The following is a 25276-nucleotide window of genomic DNA, read 5'->3' as shown; positions in this document are numbered from 1 at the left end:
AGTTTTGTCTATCTTCACTGGAAATTAATGAAAATATGAGAATTTATCAATCACACAAATGAAGAAAGACAAATAGTGACAGAAGACAGCTGCACCGAGTGGAACATTCTGATGTGAAGTTGTTTATCCGTTTTGGACAGCCACTCTTGAAGGCTAGCTATTCTTATTTGTGACCTTGACAGCTGTAAATATTGATGTAAAATACAGAGTTTCGCAACGAATTTCCTCTATCTTGGGTATCACTGAAGATACACCACAGAAGACACAAATAGAAATCTGAGAGACCCCTTTTACACATTAGAACCATTATTCAGGGATAACCTAAATCAGTTTTTGTCACGCCCTGACCTTAGAGCTTTTTATGTCTCTATTTTGGTTTGGTCAGGGTGTGATTTGGGTGGGCATTCTGTGTTCCTTTTTCTATGTTTTTGTATTTCTTTGTTATGGCCGGGTATGGTTCTCAATCAGGGACAGCTGTATATCGTTGTCTCTGATTGGGAACCATACTTAGGTAGCATTTTCCAACAGGGTTTTTGTGGGTAGTTACTTTCTGTTTAGTGTTTTACATTTACATTTACATTACATTTAAGTCATTTAGCAGACGCTCTTATCCAGAGCGACTTACAAATTGGTGCATTCACCTTATGACATCCAGTGGGACAGTCACTTAACAATAGTGCATCTAAAACTTAGGGGGGGGTGGGGTGAGAGGGATTACTTAACCTATCCTAGGTATTCCTTAAAGAGGTGGGGTTTCAGGTGTCTCCGGAAGGTGGTGATTGACTCCGCTGTCCTGGCGTCGTGAGGGAGTTTGTTCCACCATTGGGGGGGCCAGGGCAGCGAACAGTTTTGACTGGGCTGAGCGGGAGCTGTACTTCCTCAGTGGTAGGGAGGCGAGCAGGCCAGAGGTGGATGAACGCAGTGCCCTTGTTTGGGTGTAGGGCCTGATCAGAGCCTGGAGGTACTGAGGTGCCGTTCCCCTCACAGCTCCGTAGGCAAGCACCATGGTCTTGTAGCGGATGCGAGCTTCAACTGGAAGCCAGTGGAGAGAACGGAGGAGCGGGGTGACGTGAGAGAACTTGGGAAGGTTGAACACCAGACGGGCTGCGGCGTTCTGGATGAGTTGAAGGGGTTTAATGGCACAGGCAGGGAGCCCAGCCAACAGCGAGTTGCAGTAATCCAGACGGGAGATGACAAGTGCCTGGATTAGGACCTGCGCCGCTTCCTGTGTGAGGCAGGGTCGTACTCTGCGGATGTTGTAGAGCATGAACCTACAGGAACGGGCCACCGCCTTGATGTTAGTTGAGAACGACAGGGTGTTGTCCAGGATCACGCCAAGGTTCTTGGCGCTCTGGGAGGAGGACACAATGGAGTTGTCAACCGTGATGGCGAGATCATGGAACGGGCAGTCCTTCCCGGGAGGAAGAGCAGCTCCGTCTTGCCGAGGTTCAGCTTGAGGTGGTGATCCGTCATCCACACTGATATGTCTGCCAGACATGCAGAGATGCGATTCGCCACCTGGTCATCAGAAGGGGGAAAGGAGAAGATTAATTGTGTGTCGTCTGCATAGCAATGATAAGAGAGACCATGTGAGGTTATGACAGAGCCAAGTGACTTGGTGTATAGCGAGAATAGGAGAGGGCCAAGAACAGAGCCCTGGGGGACACCAGTGGTGAGAGCGCGTGGTGAGGAGACAGATTCTCGCCACGCCACCTGGTAGGAGCGACCTGTCAGGTAGGACGCAATCCAAGCGTGGGCCGCGCCGGAGATGCCCAACTCGGAGAGGGTGGAGAGGAGGATCTGATGGTTCACAGTATCGAAGGCAGCCGATAGATCTAGAAGGATGAGAGCAGAGGAGAGAGAGTTAGCTTTAGCAGTGCGGAGCGCCTCCGTGATACAGAGGAGAGCAGTCTCAGTTGAATGACTAGTCTTGAAACCTGACTGATTTGGATCAAGAAGGTCATTCAGAGAGAGATAGCGGGAGAGCTGGCCAAGGACAGCACGTTCAAGAGTTTTGGAGAGAAAAGAAAGAAGGGATACTGGTCTGTAATTGTTGACATCGGAGGGATCGAGTGTAGGTTTTTTCAGAAGGGGTGCAACTCTCGCTCTCTTGAAGACGGAAGGGACGTAGCCAACAGTCAGGGATGAGTTGATGAGCGAGGTGAGGTAAGGGAGAAGGTCTCCGGAAATGGTCTGGAGAAGAGAGGAGGGGATAGGGTCAAGCGGGCAGGTTGTTGGGCGGCCGGCCGTCACAAGACGCAAGATTTCATCTGGAGAGAGAGGGGAGAAAGAGGTCAGAGCACAGGGTAGGGCAGTGTGAGCAGAACCAGCAGTGTCGTTTGACTTAGCAAACGAGGATCGGATGTCGTCGACCTTCTTTTCAAAATGGTTGACGAAGTCATCTGCAGAGAGGGAGGAGGGGGGAGGGGGCGGAGGATTCAGGAGAGAGGAGAAGGTGGCAAAGAGCTTCCTAGGGTTAGAGGCAGCAGCTTGGAATTTAGCGTGGTAGAAAGTGGCTTTAGCAGCAGAGACAGAGGAGGAAAATGTAGAGAGGAGGGAGTGAAAGGATGCCAGGTCCGCAGGGAGGCGAGTTTTCCTCCATTTCCGCTCGGCTGCCCGGAGCCCTGTTCTGTGAGCTCGCAATGAGTCATCGAGCCACGGAGCGGGAGGGGAGGACCGAGCCGGCCTGGAGGATAGGGGACATAGAGAGTCAAGGGATGCAGAGAGGGAGGAGAGGAGGGTTGAGGAGGCAGAATCAGGAGATAGGTGGGAGAAGGTTTGAGCGGAGGGAAGAGATGATAGGATGGAAGAGGAGAGAGTAGCGGGGGAGAGAGAGCGAAGGTTGGGACGGCGCGATACCATCCGAGTAGGGGCAGTGTGGGAGGTGTTGGATGAGAGCGAGAGGGAAAAGGATACAAGGCAGTGGTCGGAGACTTGGAGGGGAGTTGCAATGAGGTTAGTGGAAGAACAGCATCTAGTAAAGATGAGGTCGAGCGTATTGCCTGCCTTGTGAGTAGGGGGGAAGGTGAGAGGGTGAGGTCAAAAGAGGAGAGGAGTGGAAAGAAGGAGGCAGAGAGGAAAGAGTCAAAGGTAGACGTGGGGAGGTTAAAGTCGCCCAGAACTGTGAGAGGTGAGCCGTCCTCAGGAAAGGAGCTTATCAAGGCATCAAGCTCATTGATGAACTCTCCGAGGGAACCTGGAGGGCGATAAATGATAAGGATGTTAAGCTTGAAAGGGCTAGTAACTGTGACAGCATGGAATTCAAAGGAGGCGATAGACAGATGGGTAAGGGGAGAAAGAGAGAATGACCACTTGGGAGAGATGAGGATCCCGGTGCCACCACCCCGCTGACCAGACGCTCTCGGGGTGTGCGAGAACACGTGGGCGGACGAAGAGAGAGCAGTAGGAGTAGCAGTGTTGTCTGTGGTGATCCATGTTTCCGTCAGGGCCAAGAAGTCGAGGGACTGGAGGGAGGCATAGGCTGAGATGAACTCTGCCTTGTTGACCGCAGATTGGCAGTTCCAGAGGCTACCGGAGACCTGGAACTCCACGTGGGTCGTGCGCGCTGGGACCACCAAAGTAGGGTGGCCGCGGCCACGCGGTGAGGAGCGTTTGTATGGTCTGTGCAGAGAGGAGAGAACAGGGATAAACCGACACATAGTTGACAGGCTACAGAAGAGGCTACGCTAATGCAAAGGAGATTGGAATGACAAGTGGACTACACGTCTCGAATGTTCAGAAAGTTAAGCTACGTAGCAAGAATCTTATTGACTAAAATGATTAAAATGATACAGTACTGCTGAAGTAGGCTAGCTGGCAGTGGCTGCGTTGTTGACACTACACTAATCAAGTCGTTCCGTTGAGTGTAATAGTTTCTGCAGTGTTGCTATTCGGGGGCTAGCAGGCTAGCTAGCAGTGTTGTTTACGTTACGTTGCGTTAAAAGAACGACAATAGATGGCTAGCGAACCTAGAAAATCGCTCTAGACTACACAATTATCTTTGATACAAAGACGGCTATGTAGCTAGCTAAGTAGCTAGCTACGATCAAACAAATCAAACCGTTGTACTGTAATGAAAAATGAAGTGAAAATGTGATACAACCTGTGAATGCGACCGGGTAGTTGAGTTCTATACAGAAGACGTTGGCTAGCGTTGGCTAGCTGTTGGCTAGCTAGCAGAGTCACCTACGTTAAGGACGACAAATAGCTGGCTAGCTAACCTCGGTAAATTAAGATAATCACTCTAAGACTACACACTCTAAACCTAAACAACACAATTATCTTGGATACGATGATACGATGATACGAAGACAGCAAAGACAGCTATGTAGCTAGCTAACACTAAACTAATCAAGTCGTTCAGTTGAGTGTAACAGTTTCTCCAGTGCAGCTAATCAGTGGACGTTAGCTAGCTGGCTAGTGAAGACTACGTTAGGACGGCGAAATACGATAATTACGCAATTATCTTTGATACAAAGACGGCTATGTAGCTAGCTGAAAAGAAATTGCTAAGATAAGACAAATCAAACCGTTGTGATATAATGAAATATAAAAGTTATACTACCCGTTGGAGCGACGTGCAGATGCGACCACTCGCTCCAACCGGAACCGGAACCGGTTTTCACCTTACAGGACTGTTTCAGGTATTCTCCTGTTTATTTTTGTTATAGTATTCAGTTGTAAATAAACTAGCATGAACACTTACCACGCTGCGCTTTGGTCCGATGATTCCTCTTCTTCCGACAACAAATATCGTTACAGTTTTAGCCTACTGCTACTGTGCAGTGATCAGAGATCGGAATGCACAAAACTCTTTAAGCATTGATTGACCTTGGTTGTTTTAATGTTGTAATATAACCTGCCATGAATAAGAGGTGATGATATAATCTTGGGGGTCCACATAGAACTTCTTGCCTTTTTCTATATTGCTCAAATTCAGGGCCAGTGCCTGTTAATTCTGGTTTATGATGGAAATAGGGCGGTCTAATCTACAATTTCCATGATCAGTTCATACTACAAGAGCCCGTAAAATACGGTTCATGCAAGAAAGTGGGCTTATTATAAGGGTGTTTGCTGATAAATAAAATATAACCTGCTTTGTAAGACAGCACTTTCCTGTATGTGCTACAATATGGGCCTAAAATACAGCCAGAACTGCAAGGCTATTAAAGTGAAATATACAAACATAAAGCAACCTATTCATCTGACCACGCTCAATGGCAACAGGACAAACAAGGTTACGTCTCCTACGTTACCGGCTGATAATTGCACATTTGTCCAGTCAGAAACGTGGCGTCAGCTTCAAGATTACCAATGATGCAAAGTCTGAGCCTTAATGTCCTTGATTCTCACACAAATAATTTAATTTAATATAACATTTTATTCTGGGTGTATTATTCTTTGTAATAAATTCAATAAAAAAGATTGGCAGTGGCTCTCCATTGCGGCCAAGTTGTTTTGCATGTCAGAATACTTGCTCAGTACACTTGGTTTTGTAGGTTACAGATAAAACTCTGGTCTCTATCAGTGGCCAGAACATAGTTCACAACAGAACAATAGAGGTAAATGGTGATTACTGGTAGCGGAGATTACTGGACTTTTGTGCTTTGATACTCAGGTGGCATCCCTCCTTCAGGTCCCAGTAAGGAAAAGGCAAACTTCTTTAGGAAATATGGAACATCAACATGCTAACAGTGTCATTACAATCACTTTAAAATCAAATGCATTGTGTTAGTTCTAAGAATTGGGTACATGAATTTTCCAACCTTTATTCAAGCATTATTCATAGGTATTTCAATCATAGTCATCACAGTACATTCACATTCACATAAATAGCCATGTACTTTCCTTCACAGTAATATATATGCTGTTTCTAACCAGTTCCTTTCGCAGGTTTCTACAAACAAAAGTTGCACCTTAATGTAGCAAACTATCCTGATAACAAGTAGCAACCATATGACCTTGTAGAATGGTACACAAAAATAAAGGTGCAAGTTGGAACCAAATAAGGTTCTTGGAAGCAATGCCATAGGGGAGCCATTATACAGTCTCTGAAAATACAAAAATGGGATGATGAGTCTTTGAAGAACCATATGTAAATCCCAAACCAGAAATGTCCCTCTAGGACTGGAATTAAATAGACCTGCTGTAGGGTTAAGACTTATTTGCATATGTGACAGACCGTCTCGATTCGGTCTAATGTAGCAATATTTGAAATGGTGGTTTTTACATTGGATAACAGTGCTACAAAATGGTATATCGTACACTGCAATTGAGGAACAATGGGAAAGTAAATTTGCTTTGTAAGCTGATTAACTTGTAACCCCACTTTTGAGAAAATGGCCCTGAAATGTTTTGGTACGTCTACTGGAGAGCTTTTTTTGGTCTACACCCATTCAGCATCATTTACACCCTCTTAAGCCTTAGCCCCACCCATCTCTTTTAAGGATTCACATGTGAGGCCATGAGGTAAACACATGCTATATCAAATCAAATCTATGTTTACTTGTCACATGCACCAGATAAAAAATTATGTAACTAGGCAAGTCAGTTAAGAACAAATTCTTATTTACAATGATGGCCTAGGAACAGTGGGTTAACTGCCTTGTTCATGGGCAGAATGACAGATTTTTAGGCTTGTCAGCTTGGTGATTCAATCTAGAAACCTTTCGGTTACTGGCCCAATACTCTAACCACTAGGCTACCTGAAATGGATACTTGCATAGTAACAATATCCAAAAACAGAAAGTGTCCAGATAAAAATATTTTTGAATTATTAGATTACCTAACACACTTGTCTAAATTGATGGGTCATGTGAAGGAAATGCTATAACCACCCCCAGCCACATCTAGCGAAGTGGATGGGTCACTACTGTCTAGACATGTACACATGTTCATGAAAAACAATAGATGGCCTTAATCACCCCCAGACATACCTGGCTAATTTGATGGGTCATGTAATAATTACATTTACATTTAAGTCATTTAGCAGACGCTCTTATCCAGAGCGACTTACAAATTGGTGCATTCACCTTATGACATCCAGTGGAACAGCCACTTTACAATAGTGCATCTAAATCTTTTAAGGGGGGGGTGAGAATGATTACTTTATCCTATCCTAGGTATTCCTTAAAGAGGTGGGGTTTCAGGTGTCTCCGGAAGGTGGGGATTGACTCCGCTGTCCTGGCGTCGTGAGGGAGTTTGTTCCACCATTGGGGGGCCAGAGCAGCGAACAGTTTTGACTGGGCTGAGCGGGAACTGTACTTCCTCAGTGGTAGGGAGGCGAGCAGGCCAGAGGTGGATGAACGCAGTGCCCTTGTTTGGGTGTAGGGCCTGATCAGAGCCTGGAGGTACTGAGGTGCCGTTGCCCTCACAGCTCCGTAGGCAAGCACCATGGTCTTGTAGCGGATACGAGCTTCAACTGGAAGCCAGTGGAGAGAGCGGAGGAGCGGGGTGACGTGAGAGAACTTGGGAAGGTTGAACACCAGACGGGCTGCGGCGTTCTGTATGAGTTGTAGGGGTTTAATGGCACAGGCAGGGAGCCCAGCCAACAGCGAGTTGCAGTAATCCAGACGGGAGATGACAAGTGCCTGGATTAGGACCTGCGCCGCTTCCTGTGTGAGGCAGGGTCGTACTCTGCGGATGTTGTAGAGCATGAACCTACAGGAACGGGCCACCGCCTTGATGTTAGTTGAGAACGACAGGGTGTTGTCCAGGATCACGCCAAGGTTCTTAGCGCTCTGGGAGGAGGACACAATGGAGTTGTCAACCGTGATGGCGAGATCATGGAACGGGCAGTCCTTCCCCGGGAGGAAGAGCAGCTCCGTCTTGCCGAGGTTCAGCTTGAGGTGGTGATCCGTCATCCACACTGATATGTCTGCCAGACATGCAGAGATGCGATTCGCCACCTGGTCATCAGAAGGGGGAAAGGAGAAGATTAATTGTGTGTCGTCTGCATAGCAATGATAGGAGAGACCATGTGAGGTTATGACAGAGCCAAGTGACTTGGTGTATAGCGAGCATAGGAGAGGGCCTAGAACAGAGCCCTGGAGGACACCAGTGGTGAGAGCGCGTGGTGAGGAGACAGATTCTCGCCACGCCACCTGGTAGGAGCGACCTGTCAGGTAGGAAGCAATCCAAGCGTGGGCCGCGCCGGAGATGCCCAACTCGGAGAGGGTGGAGAGGAGGATCTGATGGTTCACAGTATCGAAGGCAGCCGATGGGTCTAGAAGGATGAGAGCAGAGGAGAGAGAGTTAGCTTTAGCAGTGCGGAGCGCCTCCGTGATACAGAGAAGAGCAGTCTCAGTTGAATGACTAGTCTTGAAACCTGACTGATTTGGATCAAGAAGGTCATTCTGAGAGAGATAGCGGGAGAACTGGCCAAGGACGGCACGTTCAAGAGTTTTGGAGAGATAAGAAAGAAGGGATACTGGTCTGTAGTTGTTGACATCGGAGGGATCGAGTGTAGGTTTTTTCAGAAGGGGTGCAACTCTCGCTCTCTTGAAGACGGAAGGGACGTAGCCAGCGGTCAGGGATGAGTTGATGAGCGAGGTGAGGTAAGGGAGAAGGTCTCCGGAAATGGTCTGGAGAAGAGAGGAGGGGATAGGGTCAAGCGGGCAGGTTGTTGGGCGGCCGGCCGTCACAAGACGCGAGATTTCATCTGGAGAGAGAGGGGAGAAAGAGGTCAGAGCACAGGGTAGGGAAGTGTGAGCAGAACCAGCGGTGTTGTTTGACTTAGCAAACGAGGATCGGATGTCGTCGACCTTCTTTTCAAAATGGTTGACGAAGTCATCTGCAGAGAGGGAGGAGGGGGGAGGGGGAGGAGGATTCAGGAGGGAGGAGAAGGTGGCAAAGAGCTTCCTAGGGTTAGAGGCAGATGCTTGGAATTTAGAGTGGTAGAAAGTGGCTTTAGCAGCAGAGACAGAGGAGCAAAATGTAGAGAGGAGGGAGTGAAAGGATGCCAGGTCCGCAGGGAGGCGAGTTTTCCTCCATTTCCGCTCGGCTGCCCGGAGCCCTGTTCTGTGAGCTCGCAATGAGTCGTCGAGCCACGGAGCGGGAGAGGAGGACCGAGCCGGCCTGGAGGATAGGGGACATAGAGAGTCAAAGGATGCAGAAAGGGAGGAGAGGAGGGTTGAGGAGACAGAATCAGGAGATAGGTTGGAGAAGGTTTGAGTAGAGGGAAGAGATGATAGGATGGAAGAGGAGAGAGTAGCGGGGGAGAGAGAGCGAAGGTTGGGACGGCGCGATACCATCCGAGTAGGGGCAGTGTGGGAAGTGTTGGATGAGAGCGAGAGGGAAAAGGATACAAGGTAGTGGTCGGAGACTTGGAGGGGAGTTGCAATGAGGTTAGTGGAAGAACAGCATCTAGTAAAGATGAGGTCGAGCGTATTGCCTGCCTTGTGAGTAGGGGGGAAGGTGAGAGGGTGAGGTCAAAAGAGGAGAGGAGTGGAAAGAAGGAGGCAGAGAGGAATGAGTCAAAGGTAGACGTGGGGAGGTTACCCTGTGCTCTGACCTCTTTCTCCCCTCTCTCTCCAGATGAAATCTCGCGTCTTGTGACGGCCGGCCGCCCAACAACCTGCCCGCTCGACCCTATCCCCTCCTCTCTTCTCCAGACCATTTCCGGAGACCTTCTCCCTTACCTCACCTCGCTCATCAACTTATCCCTGACCGCTGGCTACGTCCCTTCCGTCTTCAAGAGAGCGAGAGTTGCACCCCTTCTGAAAAAACCTACACTCGATCCCTCCGATGTCAACAACTACAGACCAGTATCCCTTCTTTCTTTTCTCTCCAAAACTCTTGAACGTGCCGTCCTTGGTCAGCTCTCCCGCTATCTCTCTCAGAATGACCTTCTTGATCCAAATCAGTCAGGTTTCAAGACTAGTCATTCAACTGAGACTGCTCTTCTCTGTATCACGGAGGCGCTCCGCACCGCTAAAGCTAACTCTCTCTCCTCTGCTCTCATCCTTCTAGACCTATCGGCTGCCTTCGATACTGTGAACCATCAGATCCTCCTCTCCACCCTCTCCGAGTTGGGCATCTCCGGCGCGGCCCACGCTTGGATTGCGTCCTACCTGACAGGTCGCTCCTACCAGGTGGCGTGGCGAGAATCTGTCTCCTCACCACGCGCTCTCACCACTGGTGTCCCCCAGGGCTCTGTTCTAGGCCCTCTCCTATTCTCGCTATACACCAAGTCACTTGGCTCTGTCATAACCTCACATGGTCTCTCCTATCATTGCTATGCAGACGACACACAATTAATCTTCTCCTTTCCCCCTTCTGATGACCAGGTGGCGAATCGCATCTCTGCATGTCTGGCAGACATATCAGTGTGGATGACGGATCACCACCTCAAGCTGAACTTCGGCAAGACGGAGCTGCTCTTCCTCCCGGGGAAGGACTGCCCGTTCCATGATCTCGCCATCACGGTTGACAACTCCATTGTGTCCTCCTCCCAGAGCGCTAAGAACCTTGGCGTGATCCTGGACAACAAACTGTCGTTCTCAACTAACATCAAGGCGGTGGCCCGTTCCTGTAGGTTCATGCTCTACAACATCCGCAGAGTACGACCCTGCCTCACACAGGAAGCGGCGCAGGTCCTAATCCAGGCACTTGTCATCTCCTGTCTGGATTACTGCAACTCGCTGTTGGCTGGGCTCCCTGCCTGTGCCATTAAACCCCTACAACTCATCCAGAACGCCGCAGCCCGTCTAGTGTTCAACCTTCCCAAGTTCTCTCACGTCACCCCGCTCCTCCGCTCTCTCCACTGGCTTCCAGTTGAAGCTCGCATCCGCTACAAGACCATGGTGCTTGCCTACGGAGCTGTGAGGGGAACGGCACCTCAGTACCTCCAGGCTCTGATCAGGCCCTACACCCAAATAAGGGCACTGCGTTCATCCACCTCTGGCCTGCTCGCCTCCCTACCACTGAGGAAGTACAGTTCCCGCTCAGCTCAGTCAAAACTGTTCGCTGCTCTGGCTCCCCAATGGTGGAACAAACTCCCTCACGACGCCAGGACAGCGGAGTCAATCACCACCTTCCGGAGACACCTGAAACCCCACCTCTTTAAGGAATACCTAGGATAGGATAAAGTAATCCTTCTCACCCCCCCTTAAAATATTTAGATGCACTATTGTAAAGTGGTTGTTCCACTGGATGTCATAAGGTGAATGCACCAATTTGTAAGTCGCTCTGGATAAGAGCGTCTGCTAAATGACTTAAATGTAAATGATATTTCTGCTAGTTTGTAAATGAATTCAAACCTGTGAACGCAATTAGGCACCATGTTCAACCAGTACAGTTAATTCTTATGGAGATGCCAGGCTAAAACAAAGAAACTACAGATATGGATTTATGACCTTTTAGTGGCAACAATTAGGCAATTGTATCAATCAAACAATCAATCAATTGATCAGCTTCACAATTTGGTTGTGTCATTAGAGGTTCAGACAATCATAGTGGATGTGTGAGGTCATGTGTTCCACAGGTCATCCAGACCATCAGCGCAGTGGACAAGGATGAATCTCCCAGTGGTCATCTCTTCTACTTTGCCCTACCTGCGTCTGTGGTTAGCAACAGCAACTTCACTCTCCGAGACAACAAAGGTGGGTGTCTCCTCCTTGTCAAATTACTCCAATTATCTCACAACAGTCCATTACTGACAACAGAGAAGAATGTGAGGAACATTTTTAATGTAAGATATCAGGGTTTGTAAGGTATGTAAGATCAGGGTCAACCATGGCCAAGTGTGGATTGAGAAGTGTTCTTTGTAAATATTGGATTTTAAAGCATTAGACATTTCAAAACATTTTTGATTGAAAGTAGTTGCTGAAATAAACTTTCTGAGGATGATTCTGATGGCTCATTCATGTTTCTTTCACCTTTAAATCCATTCAATGGATAATAATATCTATGAATGTTAATTGCAGGTTTAGAAGTGTGCAAGGCAAAAACAGGTTTTGAAATGTAATGAGTATAAGTACAATTTAATCACTAACGGTATCCTGCCCATTTGCAAAAATATTTTCCTCCTATGTACATTTTTTTCTGGACTACCCTGACATTATGCCATTATGCTTTCTCTTCTATTCCTCAGTTGTTACTATTCATATGTCACTGCCCAATTGAAAAAACACTATTGTGTGTATATAAACTATCGTAGGAATACTATAGTATACCAAATCTACAAATGATATGCATATCCTAGCTTCTGGGCCTGAATAACAGGCAGTTTACTTTGGGCACGCTTCTCATCCAGACGTCGAAATACTGGCTAGGCCAAGAAAATTAAGATACATGACCCGAAACCGCTCCTGCGTTGTCTTGGCTGTGTGATTTGGGTCGTTGTCCTGTTAGAAGGTGAACCTTTGCCCTAGTCTGAGGTCCTGAGCTTTTGGAGCATGTTTTCATCAATTTTCTGTCTGTACTTTTCTACATTCATCTTTCCCTCATTCCTGAGTAGTATCCCAGTCCCTGCAGCTGACAAACATCCCCATAGCATGATGCTGCCATCACCATGCTTCACCGCGGGGATGGTGCCAGGTTTCCTCCAGACGTGATAGTTGGCATTTAGGCCGAAGAGTTTAATGTTGGTTTCACCAGAGCAGAGAATCTTGTTTCTCATGGTCTGAGAGTCCATTAGGTACCTTTTGGCAGACTACAAGTGGGCTGTCATGTCCCTTTTACTGAGGAGTGGCATCCATCTGGCCACTCTACCATAAAGGCCTGATTAGTGGAGTGATGCAGAGATGGTTGTCCTTCTGGAAGGTTCTCCAATCTCCACAGAGAAACTATGTAGCTCTGTCAGAGTGACCATCAGGTTCTTGGTCACCTCACTGACCAAGGCCCTTCTCCCCTATTGCTCAGTTTGGCCGAGTGGCCACTTTGGTAGTTCCAAACATCCATTTAAGAATGTTGGAGGCCACTGTGTTCTTTGAGACCTTCAATGCTGCAGACATTTTTTGGTAACTGTAAGGGTCCTTTGTGTAGAGTCATGGGGAAGTTCCAACTAGAGTCATGTAGGACAGCAGAATAGAGTAATCAACGTTCTTTACTCAAAAATACAAATATACAAAGTAACATTACGAGCCCACAGACGGACTGAATTACAATAAACAATCACTCACAAACACAACATGGGGAACAGAGAAAAGTGGATCCGCGGTGGCTAGAAAGCCGGTGACGTCGACTGCCGAACACCGCCCGAACAAGGAGAGGGAATGACTTCGGCGGAAGTGGTGACAGTAACCTTCCCCACATCAGTGCCTCGACACCATCCTGTCTCAGAACAATACGGACAATTATTTTCAACTTAATGGCTTGGTTTTTGTTCTGACATGCACTGTCACCTGTGGAACCTTATATAGACATGTGTGTGCCTTTGCAAATAATTTACAATCAATTGAATTGACCACTGGTGGACTCCAATCAAGTTCTAGAAACATCTCAAAGATGATCAATGGAAACAGGATGCACCTGAGCTAAATGTCAAGTCTTATAACAAAGGGCCTGAATATTTATGTAAATAAGGTATTTCAGCTTCGTATTTTTAATACATTGGCTAAAATGTCTAAAAAAGTGTTTTCGCTTTGTAATTCTGTTGTAAGGTTTTGTGTTTATTTTCTTAGTCAACCTTGTGTTCTGTTTCGTTGTGTTCTTGAACGTAGCCCTGTTTCTTTGTATTCTGTTCTTGAACGTAGCTATGTCTTAATTTTTTATCATTGATTTCACCTGTGTTATTTACTCACCTGGTCTCATTATTTAGTTCAGTTCATTCTGTTTGTGCCTTTGAGGTATTGTTTGTTTTGACTCTACTAAGCCTTTTCCTAGGTTGTTTGTGAGAACCAGTTATAGCCTTCAGTCCTAGTTTCAATTCATTGCTTGTTTGCTTACCTGTGTATGATGAAATAAACACCTGCTGTACGCTGCGTGTGAATCTACACCTTTTTCCCCCTGTGTTTTCATTACAACTGTACCTTCTATGTCCTCTGTTTGCTGTGGTTTTACCCTACCATGTTGATTGCTACCTAATTTCAGACTTTTGTGTTCCAGTTCCTTATATTTGAAGATGTAGTTCAATAATTATCCTTTTTTCTAATGCGTTTTTTTTCTCGAATATTTATAAATACGATAAATAGAAAGTAAACTTTGTTCAGATGTAGCCTAGTGCGTAGAGCGTTGGGCCAGTAGCCAAAAGGCTGCTGGATCAAATTCCTGAGCTGATGAGGTAAAAATATGTTGTTCTGCCCCTGAACAAGGCAGTTAACCCATTGTTCCCTAGTAGGCTGTCATTGTAAATAAGAATTTAGGGCACTTAAATAAATTAAGAAAGAGGCCCACCTTATTTAAGTTACCATTGCCTAATATATTTTATTTATGCTCATTGCATATTTATAAAACACAAACTAGACAGCTGGTTTGACAGTCTGTGGCTAGCGCTAACCGCGTGTGACAGAAACTGAGCATACATTTTCCAGAATCAATATTCATTGATACTCCTGTTTTAGTAATATCTGCTCTTTGTGCAGTTTGAGGTTCAATTATTGTCTATTACAGTAAAACAATGTCTCAATGTGTTTCGGTGTCCATAAAACTGTTTCTGTTGGATCAAACCTCAAATGCAAATAGCAAGTTGAAACCGCTTGTTGTTACATTTACATTTAACATTTAAGTCATTTAGCAGACGCTCTTATCCAGAGCGACTTACAGATTGGTGCATTCACCTTATGGCATCCAGTGGAACAGTCACTTTACAATAGTGCATCTAAATCTTAAAGGGGGGGGGGGTGAGAGGGATTACTTATCCTATCCTAGGTATTCCTTAAAGAGGTGGGGTTTCAGGTGTCTCCGGAAGGTGGTGATTGACTCCGCTGTACTGGCGTCGTGAGGGAGTTTGTTCCACCATTGGGGGGGCCAGAGCAGCGAACAGTTTTGACTGGGCTGAGCGGGAACTGTACTTCTTCAGTGGTAGGGAGGCGAGCAGGCCAGAGGTGGATGAACGCAGTGCCCTTGTTTGGGTGTAGGGCCTGATCAGATCCTGGAGGTACTGAGGTGCCATTCCCCTCACAGCTCCGTAGGCAAGCACCATGGTCTTGTAGCGGATGCGAGCTTCAACTGGAAGCCAGTGGAGAGAGCGGAGGAGCGGGGTGACGTGAGCGAACTTGGGAAGGTTGAGCACCAGACGGGCTGCGGCGTTCTGGATGAGTTGTAGGGGTTTAATGGCACAGGCAGGGAGCCCAGCCAACAGCGAGTTGCAGTAATCCAGACGGGAGATGACAAGTGCCTGGATTAGGACCTGCGCCGCTTCCTGTGTGAGGCAGGGTCGTACTCTGCGGATGTTGTAGAGCATGAACCTACAGGAACGGGCCACCACCTTGATGTTAGTTGAGAACGACAGGGTTTTGTCCAGGATCACGCCAAGGTTCTTAGCGCTCTGGGAGGAGGGCACAATGGAGTTGTCAACCGTGATGGCGAGATCATGGGACGGGCAGTCCTTCCCCGGGAGGAAGAGCAGCTCCGTCTTGCCGAGGTTCAGCTTGAGGTGGTGATCCGTCATCCACACTGATATGTCTGCCAGACATGCAGAGATGCGATTCGCCACCTGGTCATCAGAAGGGGGAAAGGAGAAGATGAATTGTGTGTCGTCTGCATAGCAATGATAGGAGAGACCATGTGAGGTTATGACAGAGCCAAGTGACTTGGTGTATAGCGACAATAGGAGAGGGCCTAGAACAGAGCCCTGGGGGACACCAGTGGTGAGAGCGCGTGGTGAGGAGACAGATTCTCGCCACGCCACCTGGTAGGAGCGACCTGTCAGGTGGGACGCAATCCAAGCGTGGGCCGCGCCGGAGATGCCCAACTCGGAGAGGGTGGAGAGGAGGATCTGATGGTTCACAGTATCGAAGGCAGCCGATAGGTCTAGAAGGATGAGAGCAGAGGAGAGAGAGTTAGCTTTAGCAGTGCGGAGCGCCTCCGTGATAGAGGAGAGCAGTCTCAGTTGAATGACTAGTCTTGAAACCTGACTGATTTGGATCAAGAAGGTCATTCAGAGAGAGATAGCGGGAGAGCTGGCCAAGGACGGCACGTTCAAGAGTTTTGGAGAGAAAAGAAAGAAGGGATCCTGGTCTGTAGTTGTTGACATCGGAGGGATCGAGTGTAGGTTTTTCAGAAGGGGTGCAACTCTCGCTCTCTTGAAGACGGAAGGGACGTAGCCAGTGATCAGGGATGAGTTGATGAGTGAGGTGAGGTAAGGGAGAAGGTCTCCGGAAATGGTCTGGAGAAGAGAGGAGGGGATAGGGTCAAGCGGGCAGGTTGTTGGGCGGCCGGCCGTCACAAGACGTGAGATTTCATCTGGAGAGAGAGGGGAGAAAGAGGTCAGAGCACAGGGTAGGGCAGTGTGAGCAGAACCAGCGGTGTCGTTTGACTTAGCAAACGAGGATCGGATGTCGTCGACCTTCTTTTCAAAATGGTTGACGAAGTCATCTGCAGAGAGGGAGGAGGGGGGGGGACGGGGAGGAGGATTCAGGAGGGAGGAGGATTCAGGAGGGAGGAGAAGGTGGCAAAGAAGGGTTCAGGGCCATTATATTTTGTTTTTGTTCTGTGTTTTTCACAGAGACTATGAAGAAAATGTATTAAGTCAGACTCACAGAGACAAAAACAATCATCAAATCAAACTTTATCGGTCACATACACATATTTAACAGATGCGGGTGTAGAGAAATGCTTGTGTTCCTAGCTCCAACAGTGCAGTAATATCTATCAAATCACAGCAATACACACAAATCTTAAAGTAAAATAATAAGGACAAGCAATGTTGGCGTGGCATTGACTAAAATACAGTAGAATAGAATACAGTATATACATATGAAATGAGTAAAGCACTATGTAAACAGTATTCAAGTGATTAGCATTCCATTATTCAAGTGACCAGTGATTCCATGTCTCTGAATATGGGGCAGCAGCCGGCTAGTAATGGTTATTTAACAGTCTGATGGCCTTGAGATAGCAGGGTGAACAGGCCATTGTTACAGGTGGTTGATGTCCTTGATGACCTTTTTGGCCTTCCTGTGACAACGGGTGCTGTAGGTGTCCAGGAGGGCAGGCAGTGTGCCCCCGATGATGGGTTGGGCAGACCGCACCACCCTCTGGAGAGCCCTGCGGTAGCAGGCTTTGCAGTTGCTGTACCAGGCGGTGATACAGCCTGACAGGATGCTCTCAATTGTGCATTTGTAAAAGTATGTGATGGTCTTAGGGGCCAAGTCAAATTTCTTCAGCCTCCTGAGGTTGAAGAGGCGCTATTGCGCCTTCAACACCATGCTGTTTTTGTGGGTGGACCATTTCAGATCCTCAGTGATGTGTACACCGAGGAACTAGAAGCTTTCCACCTTCTCCGCTGCGGTCCCGTCGATGTGCATGGTCCCTCTGCTTTCTACTAAAGTTTATGATCAGCTCCTTAATTTTGTTGACGTTGAGGGAGATGTTATTTTCCTGCCACCACTCCGCCAAGGCCCTCACCTCCTCCCTGTAACCTGCCTCGTCATGGTTGATAATCAGGCTTACTATGTTTGTGTCGTCCACAAACTTGATGATTGAGTTGGAGGCGTTTGTGGCCACGCAGTCATGGGTGAACAGGTAATACAGGATGGGGCTGAGCACGCACCCTTGTGGGGCCCCTGAGTTGAGGATCAGTGAAGGGGAGGTGTTGTTTCCTACCTTCACTTGGAGAGTTCTATCGTGTTGAAGGCTGAGCTATAGTCAATGAAAAGCATTCTTTTATAGGTATTCCTCTTGTCCAGATGGCATAGGGCAGTGTAATAATCTGTGGATCTATTTGGGCAGTAAGCAAATTTAAGTGGATCTAGGGTGTCAGGTAAGGTAGAGGTGGTATGATCCTTAACTAGCCTCTCAAAGCACTTCATGACGACAGAAGTGAGTGCTACGGGGTGATTTAGTTCAGTTGCCTTTGCTTTCTTGGGTACAGGAACGATGGTGGACATCTTTGAAGCAAGTGGTGACAGCAAGTGGTGACAGCAGGCTGGGATAGGAAGAGATTAAATATGTACATTAACACTCCAGCAAGTGGGTCAGCAAGTGGCTCCAGCAAGTGGCTCAATCAAGTCCACTTTTATGTAATAATGATGTAATAACAATGATGTAACATTATGGTTCAGATAGAAAATCCATATCCATCTGGTTTGAACCTTTAAATAAAGAGTTTTTCATTATTTGCAAAGGAATTCTGAATTCACAGTCGATGTTGGATACTTGCAACTTTGACTTGAATAAAGTGAAAGCTTTTTTGAATGGGTTTCAATGCTGGGCTGAAATTGAATTCTATACCTTTATTTAACTAGGCAAGTCAGTTAAGAACAAATTCTTATTTTCAATGATGACCTAGGAACAGCGGGTCAACTGCCCTATTCAGGGGCAGAAACGCAGATTTTTACTTTGTCAGCTTTGGGATTCGATCTTGCAAAAATGTTCGGTTACTAGTCAAATGCTCTAAGCACTAGGCTACCTGTAGCCCCATGGGTTACAAAACTAAAATACAATGTTCTCCATGTAGCTCACAGGAAATGCAGCAAATTTGTTTGTCCAAAAATTATTTTGCAGAATGAATAATTTCGTTAATTGGTAAGTGACATTGTCACGACTTCCCCCGAAGTTGGTGCCTCACCTTGTTCGTTCGGCGGTCGACGTCACCGGCTATCTAGCCTCCACCGATCTACATTTCTTTTTCCATTTGTTTTGTCTGTAATTGTACACACCTGGTTCCCATTACGTTTGAATTAATTCCCTATTTAACCCTCTGAAGCCATCATGGTTTTGTGCGTGTTTATTGTTGTCAGTTGTCTCGTTTATGTGATTCTGGATTTTCGTTCTCCTTTTTGGAAGATTATTTTTGAGTAAAGATACTATTATTACTCATCTCTGTGTCCTGCGCCTGACTCCGCCTTACCCACATCACCTAGACTCAAACACACACTGTATGGTGAGAAAACAGGAGGCAAAGGAAATATTTTCTTTGAAACAAAATGCCTTTTAAACAGTTCCCATTGGAAGTCAGCATGTTAATCAAACATTATTCTTATTTATTTTGAAGAATCATAAATATGTGATGTTTGCGGATGTTTTTATTATTTTTGTGAACAATAAAAATGACATTCAGTTCCTCGAAAGACTGAGGGGAAAAAAATATATGATAAGTCAGTGTCTTATCAAGGTGAACCAGATAGGCTATGTGTAATGCTCCGGGTGTCGTGGGTGTGGAGTCAAACGCAGGAGACAGAGAGTGCAATGCTGTGCGTCTTTAATAGCACCAACACAGGGTGCTCACAATAGTAACGTCCCCAAAAACAGGGAATGAAAATGTACAACGGAAAAGGCACTACCACGTACCTCTACAACAGAGCCGAAGGTTACACTGAAATAATCCTGCACAACAACCAGGCAGGCCGGCTGTCTAATAAAGACAAACTAATCATACATAAACAGGTGCTACCAATAAACATACAAGGAGGGGGAGGGAAGACAATCATTGGCAGCTAATAGGCCGGTGACGACGACTGCCGAGCACCACTCGTGACACTATGAGAAAAAAAATGAGGGCTGTTTTGAAGAGATGGCGATGCAGAGCTGCCTTTTTGCCTGCAATGAATATCAGCAGGCCTAAAATGCAGACTCACAAACATACATTTTCTTTACCTTTGCACAACTCCGGGATCCAGATGGGAGGGGAGAGAAAGGGAATGAAAGCGAGGGGTACAGAGGGAGGAGGAGAGAAAGTGTTCTGTTTGTTTCACGTCTCCTCTAGATGAGGCTTTGTACATGAAAGGCTAGTCGGAAACAAAGCACGCTTCAAACTCTGCAGAGGTGTGATGACTGGCTTGCACGCTCTTGGACCTCTTAAAGAGCCTTTTGCAAATTAGCCAGACGCTCCTCCTGTGGTGATCAGCCTCCTAGCTGTGTGTGCTAATAGTTTTGGTCAGATCATGTGAACAGTGGCATTTGCACATACAGTGGGGCAAGAAATAATTTAGTCAGCCACCAATTGTGCAAGTTCTCCCACTTAAAAAGATGAGAGAGGCCTGTAATTTTCATCATAGGTACACTTCAACTATGACAGACAAAATGAAAAAAAATATATATATTTGCAAATTATGTTGGAAAATAAGTATTTGGTCACCTACAAACAAGCAAGATTTCTGGCTCTCACAGACCTGTAACTTCTTCTTTAGGAGGCTCCTCTGTCCTACACTCGTTACCTGTATTAATGGCACCTGTTTGAACTTTTTGGTAAAAACTCAACTCGTCGTGTTTGGAGGACAAAGAATGCTGAGTTGCATCCAAAGAACACCATACCTACTGTGAACCATGGGGGTGGAAACATTATGCTTTGGGGCTGTTATTCTGCAAAGGGACCAGGACGACTGATCCGTGTAAAGGAAAGAATGAATGGGGCCATGTATCGTGAGATTTTGAGTGAAAACCTCCTTCCATCAGCAAGGGCATTGAAGATGAAACGTGGCTGGGTCTTTCAGCATGACAATGATCCCAAACACACCGCCCGGGCAACGAAGGAGTGGCTTTGTAAGAAGCATTTCAAGGTCCTGGAGTGGCTTAGCCAGTCTCCAGATCTCAACCCCATAGAAAATCTTTGGAGGGAGTTGAAAGTCCGTGTTGCCCAGAAACAGCCCCAAAACATCACTGCTCTAGAGGAGATCTGCATGGAGGAATGGGCCAAAATAGACAGTGTGTGAAGACTTACAGAGAACGTTTGACCTTTGACGTTTGACGTTTGACCTTTGTCATTGCCAACAAGGGGTATATAACAAAGTATTGAGAGAAACTTTTATTATTGACCAAATACTTATTTTCCACCATAATTTGCAAATAAATTCATTAAAAATCCTACAATGTGATTTTCTGGATTTCTTTTCCTCTGTCATAGTTGAAATGTACCTATGATGAAAATTACAGGCCTCTCATCTTTTTAAGTGGGAGAACATGCACAATTGTTGGCTGACTAAATACTTTTTTGCCCCACTGTACATATTTTTGCCCTACCTATGGTGTGTGTGTGTACTTTGCATGTGCTTGCCTTGCGTGTGTCTGTGTGTTGAGAGAGAGAGAACAAGCACGTGCCATGGGATTGCATACTTTTGTGTATGAATATCTCACCACATGGTTTCATCTGTTTTGATTAAGTTTTGTGATGCAATATGCAGAAGAGGCAGCTTCTCGGGGTCCTTCTCGACAGCTTGCCAAGGTGCATGAAAACAATTGACAGTACTGTAACTCATCCTGATGCAACAGCATGCAATGAGGTTGCTATGCATCTTTACTCGGACCAGTAAATATGCTCCCTCTCCTTACAGGTATTGACATAGGTTCCAAACTTTGAAGAAACGCAAGGGGAGAACATCTGAAGAGTATGAACCATGGGGCATGAGGAGCAAAGGTAAGCATGTGTACTAATTAATACTGACACTACTGTGCCGTATTGGCCACTCAAGAGTTGTAATGCGAAGAAACAGGAACAGTTATCGTAACTTGAGCCAACTTTTTTCAAATCAAATCAAAATCAAATCAAGTCTATTGATATAGCCCTTCTTACATCAGCTGATATCTCAAAGTGCTGTACAGAAACCCAGTCTAAAACCCCAAACAGCAAGCAATGCAGGTGTAGAAGCAAGGTGGCTAGGAAAAAATCCCTAGAAAGGTCAAAACCTAGGAAGCAACCTAGAGAGGAACCAGGCTATGAGGGGTGGCCAGTCCTCTTCTGGCTGTGTCGGGTGGAGATTTTGGCAGAACATGGCAAAGATGTTCAAATGCTCATAAATGACCAGCATGGTCAAATAATAATAATCACAGTAGTTGTCGAGGGTGCAGCAAGTCAGCACCTCAGGAGTAAATGTCAGTTGGCTTTTCATAGCCGATCATTAAGAGTATGTCACGTTCTGACCTTAGGTCCTTTTTTTTGTCTTTTGCTTTCAGTCTTTGTGTGTCTGCACCTGACAGAACTGTTTCGGTTGTTTCTTTGTTGTTTTGTTATTCAGTGTTCAGTTTACTTTATTAAAAAGATGAACACATACCACCCTGCACATTGGTCCTCACCTTCTTCCCCAGACGACCGTTACAGAACCCCCCACCACCAAAGGACCAAGCAGCGTGGTAACGGACAGCAGCAGCAGCGATCGCAGGACTCCTGGACATGGGAGGAGATTCTGGACGGCAAGGGACCCTGGGTACAGGCTGGAGAATATCGCCGCCCCAAGGCTGAGCTGGAGGTGGAGAAAGCCGAGAGGCGATGGTATGAGGAGGCAGCACGGCGGCGCGGTTGGAAGCCCGAGAGGCAGCCCCAAAAATGTATTGGCGGAGAGGCACACAGGGAGTGTGGCTAAGTCAGGTAGGAGACCTGAGCCAACTCCCCGTGCTTACCGTGGAGAGAGGGACCAGGCAGGCACCGTGTTATGCCGTGAGGCGCACGGTGCCTCCGGTGCGTGTGCATAGCCAGGTGCAGTACATTGCAGCACCTCGTATCGGCCAGGCTAGAGTGGGCATCGAACCAGGGGCCATGAAGCCGGCTCAGCACATCTGGTCTCCAGTGCATCTCCTCGGGCCGGTGTACATGGCACCAGCCCTACGCATGGTGTCCCCGGTTTGCCAGCACAGACCAGTGCGGGCTATTACACCTCGTAGCACTGGCCTGGCTATGGGGAGCATTCAGCCAGGTAGGGTATGGCAGGCTCGGTGCTCGAGACCTCCAGTGCGCCTTCACGATCCGGTCTATCCGGTGCCGCCTCCACGCACCAGCCCTCCGGTGGCAGCCCCTCGCACCAGGCTGTCTCTCCGTCTCCTCCCTATAGGTGCTCCCACCTGTCCAGCACTGCCAGAGTCTTCCTCCTGCCCAGCGCTGCCAGTCTCCCGTCTGTCCCGAGATGCCAGTCTCCTGTCTGTCCCGAGCTGCCAGAGCCTCCCGTCTGTCCCGAGCTGCCAGAGCCTCCCGTCTGTCCCGAGCTGCCAGAGTCAAATCAAATCAAATCAAATTTATTTATATAGCTCTTCGTACATCAGCTGATATCTCAAAGTGCTGTACAGAAACCCAGACAAAAACCCCAAACAGCAAGCAATATGCAGGTGTAGAAGCACGGTGGCTAGGAAAAACTCCCTAGAAAGGCCAAAACCTAGGAAGAAACCTAGAGAGGAACCAGGCTATGTGGGGTGACCAGTCCTCATCTGGCTGTGCTGGGTGGAGATTATAACAGAACATGGCCAAGATGTTCACATGTTCATAAATGACCAGCATGGTCGAATAATAATAAGGCAGAACAGTTGAAACTGGAGCAAAAGCACAGTCAGGTGGACTGGGGACAGCAAGGAGTCATCATGTCAGGTAGTCCTGGGGCACGGTCCTGAGTGTGAGCCTGAATTCCCAGACACTAACACATGGATACATACACAGGTTTATAGACGCAGAGTAGGACGCTTGGGAACTCAAATCTGCCATGGCAGATTTCAATCTTGTGCTGTTTCGCTGTCTCCTCCCACGGTTTACACCCCCACAAAGCTATCACACATCGGAAAGTAAACACAGTATGGTGGATGTAGCAGTCTTCCTCCAAAACAGAAGTGAATTTTCAGAAGTGTTGGAAAGTTTATGCGGGGGAAAAATACACAAAAGTTTAGTTTTTAACTAGTTATTTAAACTACACATCTGAGAATAAAGATCATTAGATTATTAGGTCATGAAAACTAAAGATTTAGATATAGAATAGGTCTTAAATGCACAGCATCAGCTGTTATATAAAATGAAAATACATGTACTGTGCAGTAAATGAGTAGCTACAATAGTTACAATTTTGAGTACACTGACATTGTTTTTTCTGCTGCTATTTTAATTTGCAGCTCTTTGACATCTTGTCAGCTATCTTTGAGACTTACCTAACAGGATGGTGTCCATTGTGTCATTTGTATTTAACCAGGTAAGTTGACTGAGAACACTCATTTACAGCAACAACCTTGGGAATAGTTACATGGGAAAGGAGAGGATGATTCAGGCCAATTGTGAGCTGGGGATGATTAGGTGATACTGATGGACAGCTTGGGAATTTAGCCAGGTTACCAGGGTTAACACCCATACTTTTACAGTAAGTGCCATGGGATCTTTAATGACCACAGAGAGTCAGGACACCTGTTTAACATCCCATCTGAAAGACAGCTTTCAGATGGGATGTGTCCCCAAGCACTGCCCTGGGGCATTGGGATATTGATTTTGACTTAAGGAAAGAGTGCCTCCTACTGACCCTCCAACACCACTTCCAGCAGCATCTGGTCTCCCATCTTGGAACTGACCGGGACCAACCCTGCTTAGCTTCAGAAGCAAGTCAGCAATGGGATGCAGGGTGGTATGCTTGCTGGGCTTATTTGTGTGACAAAACCTCACAAGGCATTTCCCTTACAGGTAATTGGGATTGCTGTCATTGGGCATCCCTAACGTCTCAATGTCGACATTACCATATCATTAGCTCTTTATGGGCCCGATCAATTAGAAAATGACTGGTCTTCAAAGGTCTCAAATCTATCTCATTCAGAGCTCCAGATGAATACATATTTCCTCAACTACATTTACTCCATCAGCAGTACTTTTTCTGTCAATTGTACAATCATCTTGCGATAAATGCAGATTACAAATTTCAACAACTGCCGTGTGTCACGTATGCTCCCTCTCTGGCCTCTAGGTCACCAGACTGCTGATTATTATGCACACCTACCACCATCGTCACGCGCACCAGCGCTTATTGACACTCACCTAGACTCCAATCACCTCCTTGATTACCTGCCCTATTTATGTCGCTCCTTTTGGTTCCTTTCCCAGGCATTATTGTTTCGGTTTCATGTCAATACGCTGTTCGTGTTTCTTGTTTTGTTCACATTTGTTTATTAATTAAAATGTATTCACTCCCTGAACTTGCTTCCCGACTCTCAGCGTACATCGTTACACCGTGTTTCTCCTATCCCAGATTTCCCCTTTAATAATTACTAAGACACCTGCCAAATTATTGCCAAGTAGAAATTATTTTACTGAAAATGCTGTTTGATGCCAAATAAAATGCATTATTATTCCCATACCATTATTACAGAGTAATGTAGTAATTTATTATTTTGGTATCATAATTGCTTGTAGTCTATACCTATTTCTTCCAACAAAATTAAATAAAAACAACTCTGCAAGTGTAAACAGCATTTATCTAAATCATTTGTTAGCATTTACATTACAGCA

The sequence above is a fragment of the Oncorhynchus gorbuscha genome, linkage group LG12, assembly GCF_021184085.1.
Source record: "Oncorhynchus gorbuscha isolate QuinsamMale2020 ecotype Even-year linkage group LG12, OgorEven_v1.0, whole genome shotgun sequence".
NCBI classification, from domain to species: Eukaryota; Metazoa; Chordata; class Actinopteri; order Salmoniformes; family Salmonidae; genus Oncorhynchus; species Oncorhynchus gorbuscha.
Note: the sequence above shows the minus strand (reverse complement) of the source record.